At 40.4% G+C, this 16,133-nt stretch overlaps 1 protein-coding gene across 1 annotated transcript in view; it reads left to right on the top strand.

Annotated features, from left to right (window-relative positions):
• glt1d1 (glycosyltransferase 1 domain containing 1) overlaps positions 1–16,133 on the top strand; it is a 74,265-nt gene that overhangs the window by 52,186 nt on the left and 5,946 nt on the right. The gene's annotated exons all lie outside the window — the stretch shown is intronic.

Consider the following 16,133-nt stretch of genomic DNA (forward strand, 5'->3'; position numbering starts at 1 on the left):
CTACTTGACCCACTGAATTCATCTTTGCTCCAGATCCCAGCAGCTACAATCTCTAGTGTCTTCGCAGAGGTAGTGTAGAACACTAGTCTAGGAAAGGGAGATCTAAACATCTGATGGGTGAGGATGTGGAAGATGGAAAGAGATTTTTTTAAAGGTAACATTTCAAAAGATGTTGGTGTTAAGAGGTACTGTAGTGTTCCTCTATGTAAATCATAGAAAATTAACTTGCATGTATAGAAATAATTTGGAAAGCAAATATTTCTACATAGGTCTTTATTGCAAGAGGATCTGAGTTCACAAGTAAAGATGTCTTGGCAATTAGGCAGCGTGTAGATCTTATCTCCCTACCTAAGGAAGGATATAATTGTAATAGAAAGTATGCAACAAAGTTTTGTTAGCTTGCTTTCCAAACTGGAGCTGATTGATGTATGAAGTGAGACCTATTGAGAGTTTTAAAAAATGAGAGGTGATCTTGTTGAAACATACAGAATCCTTACAGGGCTTGACAAAGTAGAGTCAGCAATAGTGCTTCCCAAAGCTAGCACGTCTGAAACAAGGTTTCATGTAAGGATTGAGGTGGAAGACGAAATTGCCTCATCCAAAAGGTCATGAATCTTTGTAACTATTTATCCTCGCGGCTTTGGAGCTTCAGCCGCTCAAAAGATTCAAGAGCTAGGATCAATAAATGTTTGGATAGGTGAAGTATTGGATTAGAAGAAGAAAGTGACACAAGTTAAAAGATCAGCCATGACCGTATTGTAGCAGTGCACACTCAGCAGCCCTGTGCCACCTCTTTCCTGTGTCCAGATCATTACAACAGAAGCTTTGCCAACCGATTTACAGTTTGTGGTCTGCTAATGTGATCTTCTCTCTTGTAGTTGTATACCTGTCTTTATAGAAAGTTATAGCACAGAAAAAAATATGTTCAGCCAGTTGTCAATGACAGTTGCATCTTCAGCATCTTCTTACTGCATTACTGAGATATGGAATGTATCCCATATGCCATCTTAGTCACCACCTCTGGAAGTAAAGTTTGCTCTTCAAATTCCTTTCCATGAATCTTATCTCTTCAATATTAAAATTGTTCACGCTTGTTCCGTATGAGAACTTACTGACTGCTGTTCACCCGAAAAGTACTTTCATTAGGTGGTCAGGTAACACCCAGGCCTGCGAATGAAGTAACAGGGTACCATTTTTAAGTCCAATGGGAATGGATTCTGGCTGGTATTTGGGTTAATATTAGTTGGCATGATGATCAAACTAAGCAGCCAGTCGCTTTAACAGATCTGGTTGATGTTTGAATACCTGTTCACATGAATGTCATTGGCAGGCTGCCCAAGTATTTGCATTGGTGATGAGCAGCCTCCTTGACAGGTGATCAGGATGTACAAACATGTAACAGGATGAGTGAAATTTCCTCGAAGAGAGCAAGCTGTGACTGGTGCAAAAATATTTTTAATGGCAACTCAAAATGTCAAAGGCAGGCGCCCTTCAGATCAGTGACGTGAGAAAATAAAAGGCAGTCTTCTTACTTTTTACTCTCCAGAAGAAGCATTAGCATTAACTGGATTGTGGAGTGGTTTAATTTCTAGCTGTTAAATCAGCTGCTATGAAATCAGGCACATAACAGGAAGGGAAAGTGGAGTTGAAATAGATGGCCTGACATCTCTTTAGAATATTACAACAGGCTTGAGAGCCCAGTAGCTCATGTTTCTTTCAGCCTTGAGTTTTTCTGCCAGTACATTTTTTTTTATATCTGGCTGTGCCCCAGTGGTAATGAGCATTCAGTCATTTTGTGAAAATGGCAAGTCAGGAAGTTTGCTGGTGTAATTTGTTGTTAAATAAAGGTTTTCATAGTGGGCAAATTGTCAACTCTTTGCTGCAGTTCACTAGAGTGTATATGCCGAAAGGCTATAGTTTTATTTTTATGTGAGTGCATGATTCCATCGAACAAATTCTGTTGTAATAATATCTAACAGAGACCTGAAGGTAGCAATGCAACCATGCCCAATGATATTTGGCTCTCTCAAAGTCAGGTTCAACCATTAAAGTTCTAGCAAAGGATTGGTAAAACTGTTGCAAAGATCTGGGTACCTCGCCTCATCTATGCTTAGTTTCTGATAAATAATTCACACACAATTGCAGTTCTTTATTTCAAATATTTTGAAGGTAAAATAACTATTTAAAACACAAGAAAGTGTGCAGATGCTGGAGATCCAGAGCAACACACACAAAATGCTGGAGGAGCTCAGCAAGATAGGCAGCATCTATGGAAAAGAACAAACAGTTGACATTTCAGGCCAAGACCCTTCTTCGGAGCTGTTGAGTATAGTCCAAGTTCTAATATAATGTTCTGTATTTCCAATTACACATATACTCTAGTTTGATTAGAGGGTTTTTTTGTTAAATTGTAGGCAAGGAAACAATTATCCAACTGTTGTTCCTGTTTTCTTGCCATTCTATTTTATCTATAAAACAAGGTACTACAAATGGATAATGTTTTAAATTAGAAGATTGAAGTATTTAATCTAGAAATTATTTTTCTAATCTTTGCTTTAAGGTAGATGATCTCAGTTACCTGCACTTTGGAAACTTCATTGAATAGGCCAGGAAATGATTTATTTTGACTAAGTATATGAAATTTTTATATTGAAAGCTCTGACAGTTTCTTTGGTTTGCATACTTATAAATCTAGTTTTTAAGGCATGAATTACAAAATTGGCTTTTTAATGGGAATAATGCCAATAATCTTCAGGTTCAAAGATTCAAGGCAAAGTTTGGCTGTTTTCCAATATTTAATTGGACAAACTGAAGGCCAACACATTTGTCAAAATTTGTTTGATGCCAGTAATGTGATACACATGATCTTAATTCCCCTGCCAATAACTTAAATCTATTTTATCAACAGATTGCATGATTATTATTAGAAGTATAACTTGAAATAAATGCTAAAGATTGTGGAGGTAGTATTGTTGAAGAATTTCACCATTTTCAACAACAAGAAATTCTGCAGTTGGTGGAAATCTAAAGCAACACACTCAAAATGCTGGAGGAACTCAGCAGGTCTGGTAGCATCTATACAAGGGAATAAGCAGTCAATGTCTCGGGCTGAGGCCCTTCCTCAGGACCAGAAAGGGAAGGGGAAGTAGGCAGAATAAGGAGGTGAGGGAGGATGAGGAATACTAGCTGGAAGGTGATAAAATAGCCAGGTGGGTGTGGGGGGGGGGGGGGGGAAGCTAGCAGATGATAGGTGGAAAGAGTAAAAGGTTGGAAAAGGAGGAATCTGACAGGAGAGGAGAGTGGACCATGGGGAGAGAAGGGAAGAAGAGAACTAGGTAGAAGTTGTAGGCAGGTGAGGAGAAGAGGCAAGCATTTGTGATGGGTTAGGTTGGTAAAAGAACATTTTTTTTTCTTTTTGGAGATAATGTTGATGTTGAGGAATGGTGAGATCACTATGGAAGAACTGGCAAATGGAATTTATTAATAGGATATACACAGGAATAAAACTACATATTGTCAGAAGCATGAAACTTAAAACAAACTTGTATTAGGCTATTTAAGATCTTAAAATTTAATGACAAAGTGTAGAAAATTGTGTCTAATTAAAAGTGTAATTTAATTCAAGGTTTATTCATGATAATGATTAAAGCTTTCTTGCTTTAACATGTACTGTTTAGCATAGTACAGAGTTAACAGGAAGTTATTACTTTGTGCCACGGAATAGTAGACCATCCCCCAATCTAGTTCTACTTTCAGAATCTTTTCCTTGTTTTTCTTCTTATGTGGGCACAGTATATAGTGCTATGTTTAATGCCCATCTCCCAGGGATCAAGAAAAAGTGGCAGTGGGTTTTTTAATCATGAGATGATGTTTCCTGATGGTAATGGTACTTGCACTATACCTTAGATCAGGAATTAGAATTTTTTAAATTGGAGAATGTGTATCAAGCCTAGATTTAAGCACCAAGGTTTAGGATTTTCCAGGGATTAGAAACTGATGTCGGTGTAGGAGAGATGGTAACTGCAGGGGTTAAGAGGCTTTCCAACTCTGCTTGGGAACCAGAAGTGGGAGTGTTTCCCACTCTACTTCATAATCATCTCTGGGCTCTCAATCAAACCTGCACTTTGTTCCCTAAAACTCCCCATGGTAATCCAAGGCTTTATGCTAGCTCCACCTTCTCTTTTCCCTGCAATCAGAAGTCATCCCCATTCACCAAGCACCAATATTTATGGCTTTGTATAACATATCTGACCTCCAGGCTTCCTCCTAGTCGGGCCAGCCGCCAGGCCAGAAACAAAGATGAGCAAAAATCGATGATGGCTGTCCACTAAATTCAGCAGGAGAATCTCCTTCCTTTCTCACTTCAGGAAAATTCTGAGACGCTGGAAAATTGATCAATAACTGTCCTTATTTAACTTTACTCTTGGTTATGCCTGAAGAGCAGAGGTATTGTAGGTATTTGTTCTGTTGGTTTCTGGAAGTTGGTTCACCAATTTGGCTGTACAGTAGATTCCAGTTAATCAGGGCAGCTGCATATTTTGGGCAACTCTTAAAGAGCAAAAGCAAATCAGGAAGAAAGCCTGGATACCCATTGTTTATTTGGGACACTATGCCGTTTAATTGGGGCAGGTGACTAGTCAGTCACATGCACAGACTTAGAGCCGACAGTTATGTCAGCTTTATGTAGTTGCGATACGTTATCCATTTGGGCCGACGGATTTCTTAACAGTTTTGTTTTTTTTAAATCTTGACTTTTAAAATAATTGAGACCCTTGTTATGAAAAGGGTTGACACTAGCCAAAAAAATTACCCTACTAGATGAAATTCAAAGCCATCCAACTAACAACACTCATCATCAGCTGGCAGAGATACCTGGAGTGCTGAAGTCGGCAATTGCATGCTAGATACCTCAGCAAGATAAACTGCAAGAAGACTGGGCATTACGCGAGGGAAAATTCCCAAAAACAAAAGTGTGAAGGTAAGGATCCAGATGTTGAAGAGGCCCTCAAACAATAGTTTTCCATCGTAACTGGACGAAGTGTGCATGTCTGTAGACCAATGTTAAAAAAACAAGTCGGGGAGCGAACTAACAAGCTGGGTCGCAAAGATTTTAAAGCAACTGATGGTTGATTTTCTCCATGGAAATGCAGGCACCACATTAAATTCAAGAAAGCACACAGCGAGAAAGGTAGTGCTGATGCTGTAAGTGCGGAAACATGGAAATGTACAAAACTCCCCGACTTGCTGCAAAAATTTTGTGCTGATGATATCTACAATCCTGATGAACGAACTTTTCTTTCATCATTCCACACTGGAAGGTTCCCTTTGTTTGCTACAAACAAGCAAACACTATCAGGTTCACAGAAAGAAAAGGATAGCATAACTATGTTATGTTGTTCAAGTATGTCAGGAACTGATTTAAAAAAAAGCTGTTGGTTTTTAGGAAAAGTGTTAAATCTTGATGCTTTAAGGGACTAAGAATGGATAGTTTACCTATCAAGTACCAAGCCAGCGTACACTCAGTGAATTCCTCTGTCGATAACCATTGTAATACAGTTTTATAGTACCGTAGTAATATGGATTTTGTTTTGTTCTGTATTTCATTTAAATAATTTCACTGGTTCAATTTTATATCCGAGAATGTATACCATATGCAACCTGAAGTCCTTACTCTTTGCAGACATCCACGAAACAGAGAAAAATCCTCAAAGAATGAATGACAGAAAAACGTTGGAACCCCAAAGCCCTCCCTCCCCCTTCCTATGCACAAGCAGCAGCAAAAGTATCCATCCTCCCCCCCCCCGACTTGCTCCAGCAAAGCCGTCATTCACCCAACACCCACCATGCAAGTGATAGCAAGCTCCTAGAGACCAAGATCTAGAGTCCATCAGAAACCACTGTCCATCCCAACACTCAGTGAGCTCTCTCTCTCACTAGTGAAACAGAGCGAGATATAGCTCCTGCAGCAGCGAGAAGGGAGACCTGCGACTCGCCGTTCAATGTTGCAATCTGCCACATCGCTTGTCTGAGAACCCTGACTCGAGAATCAGCAGGCTCTCGCCATCGAGAGAGCGAGAGAGAGAGAGAGAGAAAAAAAAGAGGCCTCTGACAGTTGTGCCCACCGTCTTGATGTTTCCATCTCCCGTGACGCTTCAGTCAGTGACAGCGGCAAGGCATCATCTCGTCCACAGGGCTGCACCTCGAAGGCACGCATCTTCCAAGCCACTGCAGGGGATCCCGAAACGCCAGGCCTCTCGGCGAGTTCCGAAGCGCGACAACCCCCACTACCCGTGAAGAACGTAGTTTGTGCACAGCTGTAGATCATGGACTTTGCCCATGAAAAGGAAAAGAGAGTTCCAGTTCATACATAATTCATTACTCAGTTAGACAGTAGGTTGTCTTTTTTACACCTTTTAAACTAGCTCCATGAAACTTTGGATAATTGGGGCAGTTGCTTAATTGGACCAAAAGCTACTGGTCCTGATGTGTCCCACTGAACTGGATTACTCTGTATTGGCATTCCTGTGTTTCCTATCTTCAAATACACTCTACTTCATCGCATCTATTAATGCAGAGAAGGTAACTCAGAATCCCTTCAAGGTTGAATCAGACTTACCACATGTTACCCTATGAAAACAAGTTATCCATTTTCCTTTCCTACTGAAATGCACTTTGTAAAACAGTGCAAGAATCATTAGTTAATAAAGTTCATTCGACTGTGATTACCTTATGAAAACCATATTTGCATATTATTAGGTCCAGTGCCAAGAATGTTAAACAAAAACATTTATTAACATACTTGGTAGCAGTATTAAACAGAACTGTGCTAAGGTTTGTAAATATTTTGCAATTCAGTTAGCACTTTTTTTTTTAAGTATTGAAATAGAAAGATGTAACAGCATTGCCAGTTTAGCAGCCAGATTAGATTGCAGTGATTATGCATGCAGTTAGACTGCACTTAACAATTGACATAAAGATGTTGTAGTATGCTGCATCACTTTTGGAAAAAGACTAAATTAATTTCTAGATTCTGGTATGAATAGTGTTACTGCAGAAAGTGGCACCAAGGAGCTGATCTGCAGTTGCTGCTAGAGTGATAATTTAATGGCAGCATCTGTTTAATTTTACCCAATATATAGCACATAACGAGCCTTGATGCTCTAAATGAAATAAAATTAAGAGAATCTAATTGATTGATGGGTTATTACACTCACAGACAGATGGGGCACTTAGTATCTGTGTAGAGAAGCACAAAGACTGAATGGGTAAACTTATCTTTCCATCTTAATTGTGCGAATCAGGCTTGGGGAGAAGGTAAATGAAAGTTCTGCCCACAAACTGTCACCGGGTAGTAAAAGAAATGAAGAGAACTTTACAAACTGACTAAAAACCAAGTATACCCATTGCTCCTTGACAAAAAATGATATAGAAACATAGAGAACCTACAGCACAATACAGGCCCTTCGGCCCACATTGATCCTATGCGTTCTTGTATAGACAATGGTATGTCTATTCCAATTTTAAATTTCCTGTTGGAAGTACAATTGAGTTCCCATTCTGAAATCCAAGTATTTACAAGCCAGAGATCCAAATCACATTTTAATAGATACCCTGTACCAGGGGTGGCCAACCTTTTACATTCCATGCATCAATTTTTTCACACACGAGTTCAGATGCGGTTTTTTCAAGCATGATTTCAGATGCAATTTTTTTCACGCACGAGTTTTATATTAACATGTTTTTACAAGAATTGTGGGGGTGCAAGAGTTGTATGGCGCACCTGAACTCGTGCGTGAAAAAATTGACACATGGAATGTAAAAGGTTGCCCACCCCTGTTCTATACTGTAGCCAGATATAGTTAGTTTTATTTTAAAAGGATTGTTTCCATCATCAGATAGGAATCTGATGGATTCAAGACTTCACCTGAAAAGAGTAAATGCATTTTTGTTGGAGGGAACAATCCGAGTTGTGGTCTGTTCTTGCATGCAGGAGAAACAGGAACACAACATACAGTGAAATGCCCTGGAATTCTGCATCGAGACAGACCAGACACTAAACCTGTCATAACCAGACATACTCGTTCCAAAGACTGCTTTTAGTGTGCCTTTTTGACTCTAAAAGCTGATGATGACAATTTCAATTCGCCTGGAGGTGTTAACACAGATTTCAGCACTGAAGTGCTTATTAGAACCAATTTTCATTGGACAGAGTATGCGGGCTCCACATACAATCACGGGAGTTGTGTTTTGTACTGTCTAATCAGTTTTTAAGATGGTTCAGCTACAAGAATGTATAGATTCAGCCGCTTTGGTGCTCATGATATAGGAGGCAGAGGACTCCATTTCATCTTCCAGTCTCTACTTCCTGCGACATTTCATGCTTTTCGGTCTGGCATCATGTTGTGCTCCTATGGACTGAAAGAGAACCTAATGAGGATCCTATCCACCAATCTCTTACTCTTTTTAGCTGCAGACCTAAGAAAATTTCCCTGATAAAATATCTCATTAGGTCTTCAGAACAGCATTTTCCAGCAGAAACTGTTACTGCTCTTTCTATTGATGTAGCAGGCCAAAACTAACACAACAGCTTACTTACACCCATTGTAGGTCAGTGTTAGGCTGACAATGGCATGAACCCTCCCAAGCAAGTAGCATTTATGGGTAGGAGTTGGCTCCTTATTGATCTGCACTGGCTGTTCCTAGTGAAAGCTGCAACTACTTACCAAGATGATCAAGTGTAGAGAATAGCCCTTTCACCCTGAAGTCCTACCTTGGTCACATAGGGTCTTAAGCTCTTAAAAGAGTCACTGATAGTGACCCTATTGTGTTTTCAATCCATCTAGATACGGTACATAACAATGCCAGTAATAGTTCCCAATTCTTTTTTTTGTGTGATCTTTAAGTGTAGAATTTGGGGTAGATAATAAGAGCAAACAATTATCATGTGTTTATTATATGCTAACATATGTGTATCATTATATGATATAGATCTATGTACATTGAGGCAAATTGTTTTAGTGATCAAAAAAATGAAACTGCGGATGTTGGAATATGAAGCTAAAAACAATCTGCTGGAGGAATGCAGTGGGTTGAGCAGCATCTGTGGGAGAGGGGAAGGAAATGTTACCCTCAAAGGTTCCTCTCCACACTCCAGATCCCCACAGATGCTGATTGATCTGCTGAGCTCCTCCAGAAGATTGTTTATTGCTGCATTGATCGAGTGAAGTTATATAGAGGCTTTGAACTCATTCCAATGCTTGTATTGACAATCATTAGTGCTTGTGTTGACATTTAAAGGCTTATGCGAAGGATTGATAAAGCAGGTGAGAGGATACTGTTTCTTTTAGTTGGTGCATCTAAAATTATCCAGTATAGTTTCAGGACCAGGAATTAGTTATTTACAGTGACGGAATTCTTTGAGAAAATAACAGGATAGGAAAAGGAGAGTCAGTGGATATTGTTTACTTGGATTTTCAGAAGGCCTTTGACAAGGTGGTGCACATGAGGCTGCTTAACAAGACAAGAGTCCGTGGTATTACAAGAAAGATACTATCATGGATAGAAGATTGGCAGACTGACAGGAGGCAAAGAGTGAGAATAAAGGGGATCTTTTCTGGTAGGCTGCTGGTGATTAGTGGTGTTCTGCAGGGATCGGTGTTGGGACTGCTTCTCATGTTAAATGTCAATGATTTGGATGATCACCCCGCCTTTCCCATTTCTACCTCCTACCCAAGATCCACAAACCTGCCTGTCCAGGTAGATCCACCAGTCCCTATAATACCTCCATCCCCCACCAGGAAGGTCTCAAAGCTCTACGCTTCTTATTGGATTCCAGACCTAATCAGTTCCCCTCTACCACCACTCTGTTCCGTCTAGCGGAATTAGTCCTTACTCTCAATAATTTCTCCTTTGGCTCCTCCCACTTCCTCCAAACTAAAGTGTAGCCATGGGCACCCATATGGGTCCCAGCTGTGCCTGCCTTTTTGTTGGCTTTGTGGAACAGTCCATGTTCCAAGCCTATACTGGTATCTGTCCCCAACTTTTCCTTCGCTACATCAACGACTGCATTGGCGCTGCTTCCTGCGCGCATGCTGAGCTCATTGACTTCATTAACTTTGCCTCCAACTTTCACCCTGCCCTCAAATTTACCTGGTCCATTTCCGTCACCTCCCTCCCCTTTCTTGATCTTTCTGTCTCTATCTCTGGAGACAGCTTATCTACTGATGCCTACTATAAGCCTGCGGACTCTCACAGCTACCTGGACTATTCCTCTTCCCACACTATCTCTTGCAAAAATGCCATCCCCTTCTTGTAATTCCTCCGTTTCTGCCGCATCTGCTCTCAGGATGAGGCCTTTCATTCCAGGGCGAAGGAGATGTCTTCCTTTTTTAAAGAAAGGGACTTCCCTTCCTCCACCATCAACTCTGCTCTCAAACGCATCTCTCCCATTTCACCCACATCTGCTCTCACACCAACCTCCTGCTACCCCACTAAGAATAGGGTTCCCCTTGTCCTCACCTACCACCCCACCAGCCTCTGGGTCCAACATACAATTCTCCGTAACTTCCGCCACCTCCAATGGGATCCCACCACCAAGCACATCTTTCCCTCCCCCCTCTTTCTGCTTTCTGTAGGGATCGCTCCCTATGCAACTCCCTTGTCCATTCGTCCCCCCATCCCTTCCCACCGATCTCCCTCCTGGCACTTATCCTTGTAAGCGGAACAAGTGCTATACATGCCCTTACACTTCCTCCCTCACCACCATTCAGGGCCCCAGACAGTCCTTCCAGGTGAGGCAGCACTTCGCCTGTGAGTCGGCTGGTGTGATATACTGCGTCTGGTGCTCCCAGTGCGGCCTTCTATATATTGGTGAGACCCGGCGCAGACTGGGAGACCGTTTTGCTGAACACCTACGCTCTGTCCGCCAGAAAAAGCAGGATCTCCAAGTCGCCGCACATTTTAATCCCACGTCCCATTCCCACTCTGATATGTCTATCCACGCCCTCCTCTACTGTCAAGATGAAGCCACACTCAGGTTGGAGGAACAACACCTTATATACCGTCTGGGTAGCCTCCAACCTGATGGCATGAATGTTGACTTCTCTAACTTCCGTTAATGCCCTCCTCCTGTTCTTACCCCATCCCTGGGGTAATAAATAATTTATTTATTATTTTATCCTTTATTTTCTCTCTTTTTTCTCTCTCTGTCCCTCTCACAATAACTCCTTGCCTGCTCTCCATCCTCTGGGCTCCCCTCCCCCCTTCTTTCTCCCTAGGCCTCCCGTCCCATGATTCTGTCTCTTCTCCAGCCTTATATCCCTTTTGCCAATCAAATTTCCAGCTCTTAGCTCCATCCCTCCCCCTCCTGTCTTTTATCATTTCCGATCTCCCCCTCCCCCTCCCACTTTCAAATCTCTTACTATCTCTTCTTTCATTTAGTCCTGATGAAGGGTCTCGGCCTGAAACGTCGACTGTGCTTCTTCCTATGGATGCTGCCTGGCCTGCTGCGTTCCACCAGCATTTTGTGTGTGTTGCTTGAATTTCCAACATCTGCAGATTTCCTCGTGTTTGCGTGGATGATAGAATTAATGGCTTTGTGGCCATGTTTGCAAATGATATGAAGGTAGGTGGAAGAGGAGGTAATGTTAAGAAGCAGGGAGTCTGAAGAAGAACTTAGAAAAATTTGGAGAATGCCAGATGGAATATAGTGTAGGGAAGTGGTATGGTCATGCACTTTGGTAGAAGGAATAAAGGCTAAACGAGGAGAAAATTCAAAAATCAGAGATGTAAAGGGACTTGGGAGTCCTTGTGCAGTATTCTGTAAAGGTTAACTTGCAGGTTGTGTCGGTGGCAAAGAACGCTAATGTAATGTTAGCATTAATTTTGAGAGGACCAGAATATAGAAGCAAGATGTAATGCTGAGGCTTTATAAGGCATTGGTCGAACCACACTTGGAGTATTGTGAGCAGTTTTGGGCCCCTTATCTAAGTAAGGATGTACTAGCATTAGAGAAGGTCCAGAGCAGGTATACGAGAAGGATTCCGGGAGTGTAAGGACTAACATATGAGGAGCTCTCGTATGATGGCTCTGGGCCTAAACTCACTGAAGTTTAGAAGAGTGAGAAGCAATCTCATTGAAACCTATTGAATATTGAAAGGCCAAGATAGAGTGGCTGTGGAAAGGATATTTCCTACAGCAGGGGAGTCTAGGACCAGAGGGCACAAGCCTCTATTCTGAGGGATGTCCATTTACAGCAGAGATGACGAAGAATTTCTTTAACCAGAGGGTGGGGGATCCATGAAATTCATTCCTGCAGACGGCTGTGGAGGCCAAGTCACTGGATATATCTAAAGCAAAGGCTGACATGTTCTTGATTAGTCAGGGCGTCAAAGATTACGGGGAGAAGACAAAAGAATAGGATTGAGAGGGATAATAAATCATCCATGATGGAGCAATGAAGCAGACTCAATGGCCAAATGGACAAATTCTACTCCTATATCATGGTTTAAGACAAAATATCTTTAAGCAAAATCCTCTACGTCAAGAAGGTACAAGCGCAGTTTTATTCGAAGCTGAGACTGATAGATTTTTAAACATTAAGAGAATCAGATTATGGCAATTTGATGGCAAAGCAAATTAAACTCACGCGAGACATTATTATGATTTTGTTGAATAGTGGAATAAATCTCAAGTTTTTTTGCCACTACTAATTACTACATTGTGCTCATTAATATTTTCAAAGATTGTTTAAGATGCTATTAGCGAAATATCTTTTGGTTTAAAATTATAAATTCTGTCATTGTTGCTAAGGTTAATATCTTCGAGCAAGATTATGGTATGTTTTCCCAGGAGGTATAAGTAAATCTTGAAGCCATTTTATCTTTGTGGGAAAATAGGACAGCTGTTTAAGTTAATGGAAGATGAAGTATGAAGAAGGAGCAGGACAATGAGGTTTCAATTTAATTTTATTCTGGGAAAAGATGTGCTGACTGGTATGGCGAACCTAGTGGTCCTCTTCAATATTGTGAACTTCTGTGGCAATTTTTCACGATCAATCCTTTGTTTTTGCAAAGCAGTAAAGCATTCAGATTCGCAAAACCTTCATTCCCAGATACACATTTTCTCAATTTCCTTCAATTGCTTACAGGTTATTGCTCCTTATAAAGTACTACTTACTTTCACTAATATAACGCCCTTCCTAAGTTAGATCTAGAGTTGAAAACAGTATTTTTATTTTGCAGCTGCATATTTTTATAACTATAGTTAATTGTAATATTAAACCCCTTAATATTAATTGATGCTTTCAGTAAACACATTTATTTCTACTGAAGTTAAACAATTCTTTCAAGATTCACATAACTGAAAAAAATGCACTTGAAGATTATGAACTCAGCCCAAGCTGCAAAATACAGTATCTTTAACATCTATACTTGTATTGAGGACAGAAGAAAAAATTATATAACTGTGCCATCTAGTGACTGTATGAAATAATCTTAGCAATATCTTGTAACAATCACAAATTAGTCATCAGACTTGGTTGTAAATATTGGGTCTGTAGTTAATATTATGACTTTCCCCTAATACTTAAATATTTTCTGTCTTTTTAAGAGCTATATTTCTGACTTGACCAGAGTGATCAGTCTTAAAATCACCCTGAATCTTTCACAAACATTCATAACCATTCAAAATCTTGAACAAAAAATGTTAAAATGCAAAAAGCACTCAAAAGATCTAGTGTTTTAAGCCATCATTAAGCATTTAATGAACTAACAAGGCATTATAGATTATATTTGGAAAGTTTACTGAATATTTTTTAAATTTAGTTAAAACCAAAGTAAGTTTATTACCAAAGTACATAGATGCCACCATATACTACACTCAGGTTCATTTTCTTGCAGACATTCTCAAGAAAATAAAAAACAGTAGAATTTATGAAAAACTATATATAAACAAAGATTGACAGTCAACCAATGTGCAAAGACCTAATCAGTATTATTTATTTCCTTTGTATGTGCAAATAATTTTAAAAACTTAGAAATAATACTGAGAAGATGAGTTGTAGAGTCCTTGAAAGTGAGCCTGGTGGTTGAAAGGTAATAACTGTTTGTGAACCGGGTGGGGTGGGACCTGTACTTCCTGCCCAATGGTGGTAGTGATAGGGGAGCATGGTCTGGATGATGGGGTCCTTGACGATAGATGCTACGAGCTTGTGGCGGTGCTCCTTGTAAATTCGTTAGGTGATGGGGAGGACTAGGCTGTATCCTCCACTTTTTGTAGATTTTTCTGTTCCTAGGCATTGGTGTTTACACACTAGGCCACGATGCAACCAGTCAGGATATTCTCTACTGTGCGTCGTAGAAATTTGTCAAGATTGTAGGTGCCATACCGAATCTATGCAAAGTAAGGTAGCAGAGGAACTATCTTAGTGACAGCAGTTATCTGCTGCTCACAGGACAGATCTCTCATATGGCAATGCTAAGGATTTTAAAGTTATGGACCCTCTCCACCTCCAATGTCCGAATGAGGACTGACTGAACAACCTCCAGCCTCTTTCCCCTGTAGTCAATAATCGCCTCTTTGGTATTGTTGATATTGAGTGAGAGGCTGTTGTTGTTGTGGCACTGTCAATTAGGTTTTCATTCTCCCTCCTACATGCTGATTCGACACCACCTGGGATTTGGCCAACATAGTGGTGCCATCAGCAAACTTAAATATGGCATTTGGGCGGCCCGTAGCCACACAGTAATGGATGTGAAGCAAGTAGTGCACACTGCCTTGAGGTGCACATGTGCTGATGGTGATTGTGAAGGAGATCTTGTTGCCAATCTGTGCTGACTGAGTCTTCAATTGAGGAAATCAAGTATCCAGTTGCACAGGGAGGTATCAGTGCCAAGTTCTTGGTTTCAACAGAGTAAGGGTGTTGAATGCTGACCTGTAGTCAGTCAAGGGCATCCTGATGTAGGCAGCTTCATTTTCCAGACGTTCCAAAGCTTGGCCACCAGTAGGATTGAAGCCCGCTTGAAGCAGATGGGTACCTCAGACTGCTGCAACAACAGGTTGAACATGTCAGTAAAAACTCCAGCCAATTTGATTAGCATAGATCTTTAAGTACTTGTCCCGGTCGACTGTCTGGGCCAGGTCGTTGCCATGGGCTTACCCTCCTGAAGGATGCTCTCACGTCGTCCCCGGAGGCAGAAATCACAGGGTCGTCGGGGAGCTGTGGGGATTTGTAAAGGTGCCTCCATGTTCTGTTGATCAAATCAAACGTAAAAGGCATTGAGCACACCTTGTCGTCATTTATGTTACTTGGTGTTGCTTTGTAGGAGGTGATGGCATTCAAGTCCTGCCACAGCTGCCAAGCATCCTTCTGTGATTATCCAAGTCCAAGTTGAGTTTGTAATTCTGTATCCTTTCCTTCATCACAACTGCCTATTTGTCTCTCGATTATATTACCCACTTCCACTGAAAACAAAAAAATGTTCTTCAAAGATTTAGAAGTCCCTTTTGATAAAAGCCAACTTCAGAGTCATGTTGAATTTTTTTTTAATGATTCCATGTTGAGCATTAATATAATTGTTAAAGATTTTTTTGTCCTAAAACTACAGAAATAGAAAAGCCACTTTAAATCTCATTCTGGATAATAAAACAGAAAAACAAAAATCCAGGGTAACTGTAGAAAGTAAGGATGTATTTAATAATTACCTGTTCTTTTGTTAACTAGTGTAAGGAATTGTATTAATGAATACCGTCTGCTTTCAATAGCACTTATCTCTGACAGCACTCTCAAATTCCATTACATTTGAATAGAGCAGTCATGTCATGTGTGTATTTTATTGATAACAAGTTTCTTTTTCTTGTAGTCATTGAAGTGTTACTGTTATTTCAAGGAGTGTGTTTTTCAAATTTAAACTATTACATGAAAATCCTATATTAGTGTTATTGAAAAACATTTGGGCATGACAAGAATGATGTATTAAACGAGAGAACACTGCAAAGAGGTAACAGTGCTGAACATACACATAGTGGCCACTTTATTAGGTACACGTGGTCGATAATGCAAATATCTAATCAGTCAATTGTGGCAGCAAAGCAATGCATATGAGCATACAGACATGGTCAAGAGGTTCAGTTGT

Source organism: Mobula birostris, chromosome 31 (assembly GCF_030028105.1).
Source record: "Mobula birostris isolate sMobBir1 chromosome 31, sMobBir1.hap1, whole genome shotgun sequence".
In the NCBI taxonomy this organism is placed as follows: Eukaryota; Metazoa; Chordata; class Chondrichthyes; order Myliobatiformes; family Myliobatidae; genus Mobula; species Mobula birostris.